This window comes from Talpa occidentalis, unplaced genomic scaffold (assembly GCF_014898055.3).
Source record: "Talpa occidentalis isolate TD23 unplaced genomic scaffold, MPIMG_talOcc4v2.1 talOcc4.3, whole genome shotgun sequence".
Lineage (NCBI taxonomy): Eukaryota > Metazoa > Chordata > Mammalia > Eulipotyphla > Talpidae > Talpa > Talpa occidentalis.
This window is the reverse complement of record NW_023603184.1, coordinates 93,292,079-93,304,239: the sequence shown is the minus strand read 5'-3', so window position 1 is coordinate 93,304,239 and position 12,161 is coordinate 93,292,079. Positions and strand designations below refer to the sequence as shown.

Sequence of the window (12,161 nt, the reverse complement as noted above, 5' to 3'; positions counted from 1 at the left end):
CTCCTCCTGAAGAACAAAATTGCTGCTGGTTTTTCTGTCCTCCAGTATCAGCCCTCTCTATAGGAGCCAAATTCCATATTCTCAACCTCTTTCCTCAAACTAGAATCAACAAAGTCACCCATGGAATAAATTGATGCAGAATATTGGTTGAATTCTCTGGTGTTTCCCCCTTTTTGGAATATTCCCTCCCTCCCCTGCTCTGATTGTTTCAGGAGCCCTGCCATACCTTGAAATTAATTGTTTGGTTTGGTTTTATGTAGCTTTTTTAGTTGTTTCTGACTGGTATACTACAAACTATTTCATCATAGCCATAAGTAAAAATGCTCAGGTTTTTTGAAATAGGTAAGGGGGCCCATATTGTGGGACAGAAGAGGAGTTACTGGAAGATAGCTCCAGTAGCTAACTCCCAGTGTCTGGGTGATGTTTTACCTCAATGTATCCAAGACTCAGAATAACTGGTTGTGACCATGACTCTTCAACAGCTTGATTAATAAACATAGACTAGTTCTTCCATTTTCCCCACTAAATAAATGAGAACATTATCTGCTTTTCTTATTAGATGGAATTGCCATAAAAAGTATTTGTTTAACTGTTTCAGAAAGGTAAACCCTTTGATGCACTTTATGAATACGGTCAGTCAACTATATGTGATCAAATATTTCTCTTGTCATTATTTCTCTAATGTTTCTCCCTCAAGTAGACTGTCAATGTTTTAAGAACAAGGCCTATGACCTTCCATTTTATTTCTTGCAGTTTTCAGATCAATGTAACTCACAAAATAGACATTATGTGAAAATATTACAGAAAAAAATGCCACTTTATCCTGTGTTTGTCCATGACAAAGTACAGACAAAAAGCCTCATTTTTGTTATTATCAATCTATCAATCTGCCAGCTTAGAGACTTACAATATTTTATGTTGACTAATTTAGGAAATAATTTTTGATAACTAGCTTTTCCTATTTCAGCTTTTCAGTTAAAATAATCTTAGCACAAGGAACTTTCAATTTTGTAGATGAGCAAATGACTTCACTTGCTGATAATGATTAGACCAAACTACTTTTTTACAGTAATTGCAAGCATTTGGCAGAAATGGATCACCTCTCACACAGATGAGGCACTTAAAGTGAAATGCTTCTATCTACCCATCCGTTCCCCATTCCATTGACCCTTCCTTTCATCTAAGAGCAAAAGGAATCAGTTGCTTATTTCAAGGTAGTCTTGAAAATCATTTAGTTATAATTAAAATTTGCAATATCCTGTAACTAAATATTATATTCTAATATTTTCTGCCAAGAATTGAATTTGCTAGGCATGACACATTTATTGCTGGCAGTAGATGTACCAAAACGTACCAACACCAGGGAATTAATAAATACCACAGCCCTCCTATGGAGAAAGTTGCATGAATATTTAATAGGAAATGCATGATGAATTTCTTGCATGATTATGCAGAAAACATTTGGGAATGGTTGCAGCTGTTACATGAACTAACTCAGTCTCTTTCCTCCCCATCTATTTCCACCTTTATCAATCTCAATATTGTACTTGAACTTCAGCAGTAAGCTACTTCCAATGATGAGTGTTGCAGACACCTGTCAATGTTTTAGGCAAAGTGTGATTCTTTACATATGCTATTTGTGTGTGTGTACCTTACAACTTTCAATGGTGCATTTTGAGAGAACAACTGAGAAGTTCTTGGAGATTACAAGGGCCATCAGGGAAATCTGATTCAAAAGCAAAGGTGAAAGAAGCTAAAAGAGTAACAGCTGCCACTCACGGGTGTGTCAAATTTTTTCTAACACCTTTAGATCTCCACCTAAGTGCCATAAAACTATATTCCAATCTAAGATTAGGTGGTTTGTTTTCGTCAGATTCTAGATGGATTTTGGTATTGCGAGATTTTTATCTCCTTTCATGTGTATTAGATAGGTTTTAACTGCTCCCAAATCTGTACTTTTTTAGCAGGTAAAGTATTTCTTTACCTTTTTGAAGATCTTGCATATTTATAAGATTGAAAGATCAAAAGAAAAGGGTTTTTTTAAATCAAGAGCTAATAAATGGGAATTGTTCATCAAAATTGTGTGAGCAGTGAGGTCAACATGCATTGAAAGCCAATTGGTTTGAGTTTTTGGAGCTTTAAAGGGCATGTCTCTGAAACAAAAAGCATTTTTGGTTTCCATTCAAGCATTCCAATTCACAGTAATCTTCAGCATCATATTTCTGGGAAGTGGGGATTTCAGAGAAACCTCAAACTCTGGGATCACCATAGATAGAGCATTGTCATCAAATCTCTACAGGAAGCTATTTTTGACAATGACCTGTGACCTTCTAATAATTTGCAGGTGACACACTATCTCTGCCCCAGAGCAATTTAAGGTTTACTAGATGCCATTAAAGAGTTGGCACCCCATAAACTATCAAGTGATAATTATATTCTTGGCTTCAGAACAAGAAAAAAATCCCTCTTAAGAATATATTTGTTCCCCAAGTGTAGAGTGAGATGAGTTGCACCTCCTAAAATGATGACTTTATTTACTAGCTTCATATTTTGGAATCCTTGGCCAGTCCTTGGCCAGCCTTGACAGAGACTCTGCAACCATAAAGATAAATATATCGTCACTGATTCAACTGTTTCTGTCTAGAGAAAGTTTAGACAAAAAGAGAAGGCAGTTATAATCCTAAAGCTCAAGAATGTGTACCCAAGATTAAAAAAAAAAAAAAATGAGTAATACTAGAAAGCAAGTTTATTTTCCAAAAGCTACAATGGAACCGTGAAGTAAGGCAGTTTCTATTCTGGCTCCCCTGAGAGTGTTCCACTGGAGCCCGAATATCTAACATGTGAGCATTGTAGAGTAAATGAAGATGCTCAGACTTCTATGCCTCTGGCTTCTGTGGCTATCACCTGGAGCCTTGATTGTGCTAATAGAGGAGGCGCTTGGGAGGCTGGGTTGGGGTACCCGTGCCTAATAGTGGACACCAGGAGTAAGGTGTGGGCATGTAAGTGGGCATACCTGAGCCAAGAGACCTAGGCTACAAGAGCGGCGTCACACAGGGTGGGTGAGGACGAGCAATGGCTGTGAGAGGAAGAGACCAAGAGACAATGCCAGAGAAAGCCCAGAAAAAAAGCCTAAGTTTCTGTCTCCCTGCTGACTTGTTTCCCTTGCGTACTACTAAAAACCTGTGGGGATAATGCCAAGGGCTCCAAGCTTCTCTTTTAAGCTGCCTGAACCAACAGTGAACCTCCCAGCCTGGGATGGTTGCAAAATGTGGGTGTAGCATACAAGGCTCCCTTCAAATTAGACAAAAGCAGGACGCTTGATTGCCCTGGCACAAAACTGATGTGCATTGCACCTCAGGGACTGATCAGTGGAACGCCTTGCTAATAAGATTGGAGCCATGGGTGGGAGTTGGGTGTATGTCATTGGACTCACCCTCCCTAAAGCCCAAAATCCAGTGTTCAGTTTGACCCACCCTTTTCTGTCCAAAAAAAAAAAGGGCCAGGATCTTGGTCTTGAGCAGCATCCTGCATCTTACAGCCTGCTCCACGACTCTTGCTTCTTTTCTCTATCACTGCAATGTTGCTGACGCAACAGCAAAAGAAGAATTCTTTGATAGGTTCACCAGAAAAACTCATAGGGTGTCTCACGCTACTGAGGATCTCTAATGTTACAATCTAAAGTCCTTACAAACACATAACATAGGATGGTCTTAAACCATGTAAAGGCCATTCCCACCTCAGCAGATAAATATATATCCTTAGCCGTCATAGAACTTTAGGCAACAAATAGTGTCTTCAGGATAGAATTTAAGTGAAAAGATTCATAGTACCTCCTTCCATTTTGCCAGAGAAAGTCTAAAATTATAAGTAGTCTTGTGCAAAAAATTTAAAAAGGAAACCTCGTAATGAATCAACCAGAGTGCCTCACTTATGGGGGTCCTTCTTTGTCACTTTTAGAATATTTACATCCAGGCAGACATGTATTCATAAAAGAAAGCTAATGGACTTACATTATTCTCCAAAAAGACACTATTATGTTGTATTAAAACTTTAGTTTCAGAGAAGTAGAGAGCAGAATGATGGTTACAGAGGTTACAGCGGAGGGGTGGAGACATATTAATCAAAGGGTATAAAATTTCAGGTATGCAGGATGGATTAAGTTTGGGAGATTTAATGTATAGTAATGTAATTATGTATAGTATTGTAATGTATTTAATGTAATTGTAGTTAGCAGTATGATGTTATATACTTGCAATTGGGTAATATGGTAGATTTTAAGTGTTTTCACCACTACAAATCTTTATGATGATATAAACCTCCATTAATATATACTTAATATGAACCTCCATTAGAGCATGATTATGGAGTGGTAGAGAAGAAAATTCTAGTTCTAGCAGTCCCCAAGGACGTTTTTCTTAACTAAGCATTATCAGTTACAGTCAAGTAAAAATGACCAAATGTTTATACTAACTCACAAGGGATAAAATAATGTAACAACAACAACAACAAAAAAAAAAAACTAAAGAAAGAAAAATAATGTAAGGAAGTTGACTTTGCTTCTTTTTGTATCCTGCAGATTAGTTCAATGTTACTTCTCACGGAAATGAAGATAAAAATAATTTTAAATAAGTAACATTGTTTAGTGCTAATCCACCATATTTGTATTTTATATTTAGAAACTGACTAGACCCAACTCAGACTTCCTCTGAAGGAGTCCAGTTCAAGCTGCCCATTGGGCACCCACTAACTTCCTGTTGCCTGGATCTTTTATTACAATGGCTCATTAAAACTCCTTGTTTGTATTTGCATTTTACTCTTGGGCAATTTTACAACACAGAATTGTGATAAGCATGCAGACTGATCCTACTCATTATGTTTAATCATAACTGCAATAAGGGAAATCATATCATGCCTCTATCTCAAATATACTGCAGTGATTTTACAATAGAATTGGTATCTTACAATAGCCTTGGTGTATTCTCTCTCTCTCTATGAGTTGTTGAAACACAACATAAAAGCATACAATGAATGTAGAAAGGTCTCTATTTTTAATTAAAAAGTATGATTAAAACTAGGGAAAATTTTGCCTGAACGTAAATATAAGCAGAGGGAGAAGGGAGAAAGAGAAGGAGACAGACTGGATGAACATCATTAAAGGGTTAGTTGATCCTCTGTGGCTGCACCACACACCCTTGCTCTAAGACATTCATCTTAGTGTGGTCCAAGAGGATCCCCAGGTTGTTTCGGGTTGGTCTCCTGCATGTTAAGGTTTACATTATAGTTTAACAGAGTCAATGCTTCAGTTTCTGGCATAAGTTACTAATTTTCTTATGCTAATGAAAAACACACATCAGCTCCTTGAAATTCCCAAAAGCAACATCAGTTTTGCCACTAATTGCAGCACTGTTGGAGCAGTGGGGGAAGCGGGCGGTGATTACAATAGCAATAGTTGGGATCGGGCTCCTTGCCTCCCTGAGTGGTCCTCTTAAGTGAAAACATTTGAGCCTTGCCACTCCTAGCCTTGAGTTCTCATGAATTTTAAGAAATTGGAAGCTCCCATGAGCACCAGAGTGTGATGAAATAATGGAATTCTGGCCTAGGAGATAGAAGGAAGAAAGTCTGGTTCAAACTTCCAAACCCTGGCAGAAGGGAATTTGAGACATAACCACTTGATCTTCTGTCTCAACCCGACAAGATATTCCTCTTCAGGGCCAAAAGCACTCATGCTGGATTCTCCAGCAACTGATACCTTATGCATGAGAATATTCTAATGAATCTGACAAGTACAAATATCATAAATTGCTTTTCCATAAAACATCATTTTTCAAATAACCAGAGGATACTGTGATACTAAAAATTCTACCAAAACTTTGGGGAAATTACCAGGGGCTTTTTCTTCCCTCAAGTCTGTCTCAGGTCTTTCTAATCCTCATTACCAATGCATAAAAAATTGACTTTACTCAATTGAATTTGTTCTATGGGTAGAGAGAAAATATCCCGAAAAAGTTGAAGACCCCCATTACATACAATATCTCAACTTGTGCATATTCAAAATATACATGCTCTGAAGATATTTTACTAAAATTATTTGTTGCGAAGCAGGAGCCAGGCAGGAAGCCCATACACAATGAATTGATTTCCAAGTCTTATTTGTGGCTGATTTGAGGTTAGAGAGATTTCTGAGCTGGGTGGAGTGGTAAGATGAATGTTTATTGTTTAGGATTTAAAAAGCCCATTATCATGCAGACTCAGTAAGGTTCTGCCACACAAAACTGAGAGCTGGGCCAGCAGGCAACTGATTCAAGTGACAAGAGGTGAGATGCATCAGCCTTTCCATGGTAATCAGACATGTCCCAGCACTTGAAGGAACCCTGGCACAGTATGAGAGCAGATAGAACTTATTAATCAGAACTACTCTTAATGCTAATTATAGGCATCCCCCAAGTTACAAAATAAATGGATGCCTTGGCAATAAAGCAACATTTGGTATATTAAATCCTGGATTTCCAGTGAATCCTCTTACTGTAATTGAAAGTGGGTTTTGATAGAAAAACTGTCTAATGCCATTAATCGGGACTGTGAGATATCTCCCATTTCAATTTCCTACCTTTCACCTTCTTATCTTTAGTTCTGAATGAAGTGTCTGTCCAGGGGTCAGGAACAGTGATGTCTGGTTCTGATTCCTCCATTCATCAGCTGCATTACCTTAGTAATGCAGTTTTTCATCTGGCCAAAGAAAGTTGTTGAGCCTGATGAGTACAATGCAACAGTCGGGGAATGTAGGGTAAGGTAAAAGTATCAGGCTTTTCTGCCCTCCCGCCATTAGGATAGATGACAGAACTCTGCGGTCCTGAATGCATGCCTGATGGCGGGCACCTGGAGTAGGGTGTGGGCCTAGGTAGATGGGATTCACCTGGGCTAAGAGTGGGTTTTTCAGGGCAGCGTCACGGGGACGCCAGCAGAAGCAGAGAAGCAGAAGCAGAATGAATAGTAGAGCAGAGAGAGAATCACGAGCACCAAAAAAGATGCAGAGAGACCACCAGAGAAGGCCGGAGAGCCCAGATAGAGTGAAGACTTGTTGGGGGGCTGGGAGGCCTGCCAGCAGGCAGGGGTACTGGGGGCTGGGAGGTACCCCTACCTGCTGTGTACCTGATAAATCCTAATAAAAGCCTGCAAACACCACTGAGGGCTCCAGGACTCTCTCCTCCTTTACCCCATCTGCTCAATCATAGAAAACCTGCCCTGTGTCCTTCCTGCTGTTATAGGGAATCATAGATCCCCATGAATATTTTGTGAAAGTAACAGACCATCTCTCCAGAACAATACATGTACACATATGAACATGGAGCATGGACACGTGGTACACAATACCAAGAATAAATCAACACACGCCTACCCAAGCAACCCAGGTTTAACCCCTGTGAGTCAGATAACCTAAGGTAATTTGAGCTTAAAAATCTCCTGTGATTGTGGTTTCATGACCAGCTACCACATGGAGATAATGGATGATAGACATTTGACTAAGGTGCATGCCTGGGTTTAAGCTTGACTGACCAAGATGGATGTTTTCCCCTTTAAGCCTGCTGCTTCTACTCAGCATGGGCAGGGACAGATTTTGCTGTAATAATTCACTATTAGAAACACATCAAATCCCAATAGTGTACTTTCATGAAATAAGGGACACCTACCTACATGAGTTAAATCAGAACTTCAAAGGCAGACTGCATTAAGGAAAGGCCAGGGGAGTGCGGCCACAGGCTTGGCTGTGGTGCAAATGGTGGCACAGACTTGCTCGGCACCAACTTTGCATCAATCTCCATCTTCTGTCTGTGCTGGTTGATGCTGTTTTTGCTTCAGCAGTTTGAAACCTAAAAGCAAAACATCTGACATTACCGAAAAATAATTACTCTCCAGCTTTTAAAATTGTCGGGTAATACAGGTTTCTCCTGTTACTCAAAAATAGAGTGTTCCTATGAAACGTAACAGAGTCATCTCCAATACTCTCTGCCCCACCATGTGAAGACAGGTAACACGGAAGGCAGGTGAACTCAGGATGCTGGGGAAAGGATGTCCTGAATAAACGCCACGAATAGGTTTTATGGGTCCCAACCCCCAACCCAGACCAAGGAGATCCAAGACACCAAGAACAAATCCCTTAATGTCATGATCACCAAAGGGAGGATTGCAGGGACCTGGGGGGAAGTTAAGCAGCCAGATTTGGTATGCGGGCCTTGGGGGTCTCTTGGTCTTTCGCCAGCTCTCAGCGTGCTATTGGGATTCCAGCTCAGCAGAACTGGTACGTCGCTGTAGGGAAAGGAATGGCACAGTGCAGGTTTTCTGATCCAGCAGTCCGGCTAAAGGAAGAGTCAGAGTCCTCAGTGGCTTTTGCAGGTCTTTTATTTAGATTTACCAGGCATATGGCAGGCAGGAGTGCTGGGGGGCCGGGAGGCTGGCAGGCCTCCCAGCCCCCAGCAAATCCTCACTCTATCTGGGCTCTCTGGCCTTCTCTCTGCTTCTCTTCTTCTTCTCTCGGCTTCTGTTCGTTCTTGGCTTCTGCTGGCGTCCCCGCGACGCCGCCCTTCTAAACTCAGTCTCTCAGCCCAGGTGTACCCACTTCAGGTGCCGCCATCAGGCATGCATTCAGGACCACAGGGTTCCCTCATCTCTCCTAATGGCGGGAGGGCGGAAGAGCCTGATACTTTTTCCTTACCCTACAGACACATTCACGCATTTATCTCCCTCTCTTTCTCCCTGAGTTATTCATTTTGTCATTTCCCCTTCTTTTGTAAATAAGCCTTTTGTGTGTGCCTGCAGCTGAGTATTATTATAAGTCCCTTGTAAGCACGCAGGTGAGGACCCACAGCCAGGCAACCCATTTCATATCGGGGTAGCCCTATAACAAAGGGAGACATGTGGAGAAGGGCCTCCTTGTTTCTCAGCTTTGGACTTGCATCAGGGGCTTGAGGGGTTTGGGGGACATGGAGGAGAGACAGTTGGGGAAGCTGGCAATAGCAGCTGTTGTCTTAATTTGTAATTTGATTTTGCTCCTTTAGTCCCAGATCATCTAGTCCTTTTTGTCTCTTTCCTATGTTCCCCTTAGACTTGAGACAAGCTTTTGGGATCAGTGACCCTGCTTCAGGACAACCCTGTCTGGCTGGACATTTACCCATGAGGGGATGGGTAACTTTGTGTATTTTATTCACGATATCCTTTCATCTCTTCTCTATGCATATTGATCCTATTAAGTATGCTTTGTCTTTGGGCACAGGGGAGGCCAGATTCCCCTTGGATCCTACAAGTTTGGGGGACCTGGGGGGTGCCCCCTTGGTCACATGCTAACAAAACCTTTCCTAAGCCAAAACGCCACTAGTCAAAGATATAATCACCTTTCATTTATATGGGAAATTTGGGAGGCATTCCAGACCCCAAAAATAACATCAATTTGAACCAAAAGACATTAACATTTAGTAAAAGCAGGAATGATATGATACAACCTGAATAAAATCGTTCCCAGAAGGAACTCCGGGGCGCTGCTCTTGCTGCTCGGGTGGACGGCTGCCTCTCTTGTAGCAGCGGCTAAACAAAGGCTGACGATTTTCTCACTCTTCGACTGTTGTCCTAAAGGAGGAAGTCCTCTTTGGATTTTATTCAGTTAGTGAAAACAGATAGAAATGTAGGCCTTAATGTGAATGTTCAAAAAGTAGGGGAGGGCCTCCCCGGTGGTGCAGCGGTTGAGCGCTGGGTTGCGAAGCTGCCCGCGGCATCTGCAGCGCCGGTTCAATCCCTGGCTGCTCCCCGGACACCAGAGGAGGGTCCCACATGGTGCGCAGACCTCCCCTGCCGCCCGCTGCTCCCCTCAGCAGTGTACTTCGGTCCTTCTGCCTGCTCTGACCCCCGCTCTGGCTCTGGTGAATTCTCTCACCCTCCAGTGCTTCTGACTGTACCCAGTGCTTGTATAAATAAATAAAAATAAATTTAAAAAAAAAAAAAGCTGGGGAGACATGAGTCTTTCCCATCCCCCAGCCCAAGTCACTTGGCCCTTCTCCACCCCACCAAGCTCCATCTAGCACCCCTGGATAGGAGGAGGGGGCCCCAGGATTGCTCTCTCCAATGTTCCCTCCCTCATCCGCCCCGCCCTTGTTTCTCCTTCCCTTGCCCAGGACCACCACCTCCAAGATCCTGCTGGAGGCAACAACCCTGTTACGCAGGAGATGCCGGTGCTCAAGATCCAGGAGGATGGTGCGGGGGAAACAAAGCAGGAGCAGTAATATTTGCAGATTTTGCAGGGATCCTCTATCATTTTAAATCATAATGGAGACAAAACAAAAATGATGCTTATTATTTTTTTAAGGTGGAAAAAAGTCATAATTTAATAGCAAAAATATTTTTTAGAAACACTAAGTTCTCACATTATATGCAGCTATTCTAATTACAGTTCCATTAAATATTTAAATGCCATTGAAATAATAAATTGTCCTCTTTTTTAAAGTGTCTTTTAAATTGTCTTCTTTTTAAAATGTGTCTTTTTTAGTTTATTTTTTATTATTTTTTAAATTTTGTATATTTTTTAATCATTTTTCATTTTTGCACAATGTATGCATTTTCATCTTCAGGCACAGGGTGCTGCTGAGTTATGAAAGAGAGAGTACAGGAGTTTCTTGGCAAATCTAGAGTCAGGGTACAATGTCTCTTTGCTATAGATCTTGAAAATCTGCCTGCGTCCAAGGATTCCACTGTGTATCAGGCTGGCACGTCAAAACAAAAATGTTTTGCCTCTGCCTTTGGCAAATACTTCCAATTCCAAGAAGAGGGCAAAGAAGGAGAAAATACCACAGTTATCCATTATAGTAATAAGATTGTAATAGGGCAGTACCCAGGAAAAGGGGAGGTTCCAGGTTCCCTGCCCCACCCAAAGGAAGGTGGAGCTGAGCAAGGAGGAGAAGAAGCTGGGGAGGAAACTGGGGAAGGAAGGCAGCAGGATGGAGAGCCAGAAGGAGACCTGCGGGAGGCACATGGAGCAAAGAGACATGTGAAGAGACTATGTTTGCCTTTTGGTCCTGGCCTGGTTGAAATAGATGTGGGTGAGAGACCCATGGGGAGGTGACAATGGCAGCTTTTATCTTGGTTTTGATTTTGCTTTTTCCTCCCAGACTTGTCTGGCTCTTTCTGTCCCTTTTCCATGGGTCCCCGCCAGAAGGTGCTTTAGACCTGTGGCAGGCTTTCGGGCCTTGTTTTGGGCCAGTCCTGTTTGGGCAGACTTTTACCCAGGAGAGGATTGATAACTTTGGGTGCTTGATTTAGAAACTATTCTTTGTCTTCTCTGTATTGTTCACTAATTGTATTTAAGTTCCTTTCCATTAAAGATCTTATTTTGTCTTGATGTGGCAGATGGCAGAAGCTATTTAGAGCAGGTAGGTTTGGGGGCTTTGAGGTGCCCCTCTCCCTGTCCTGTAACAGGATCACTTATGCTGGTAAAGGACAGAGTCATGTTAGTCTTCAGCACAGTCTTTAAGGATGATAATGGTGTGGTCATTGGAAAGGTTTACCCAGGAGTTCAAAGAAAGATACAGGACCCCACTCAGTCCCACAGGTCTGCTTTAGCTGCAGGGAACCTCCTCTGGAGCTGAAAGATGCCGATGCTACCACAGGTAATAACATTGTCTACTTTACCTTTGTGTTCCTTCCCCCACACCATGCCAGTTCTCCTGACAACACCATCCACCTGATCCACACACCCTGGGACTGCCTGCACAACCCCATCAGGAGCTCAAAGGCCTATCTTCACACACATAGGTGGACAAAAGCATCAGACTTCCTTAAAGTGCTGAAACCAGCACGCCAAGATGCTGAGAAAAAAGAAATGAAAATAATCACAAGGAATGTTGTAGAGTAACCCCGATACAAAATGTGGTGCCTGACTGTGGGTCCTCACCTGCGCGCTTAAAAGGACTTATCAATGTTTTACTGCAGGCACACGCAAAAGGTTAATAAAAGGTTTATTTACAAGGGAAGGGGAAATGAGGAAATGTACAGCTCAGGGAGAAAAGTGGGAGACAAAGTTTTAAATGAGTCCTACCCGATCCGCCGATCAGGAATCTCAAAATGGCTCTCTGAGAGCTGGCTGCAAGCCAGCAGCTGTGTAGCCAGGAGGCGAGCGACAG

General features: G+C 42.1%; 1 pseudogene; it reads left to right on the top strand.

Moving 5' to 3' along the window:
* Window positions 1–7,342: 7,342 nt before the first annotated feature.
* LOC119255136 (actin-related protein 2/3 complex subunit 2-like) lies at window positions 7,343–11,893 on the top strand (annotated as a pseudogene).
* Window positions 11,894–12,161: the final 268 nt, after the last annotated feature.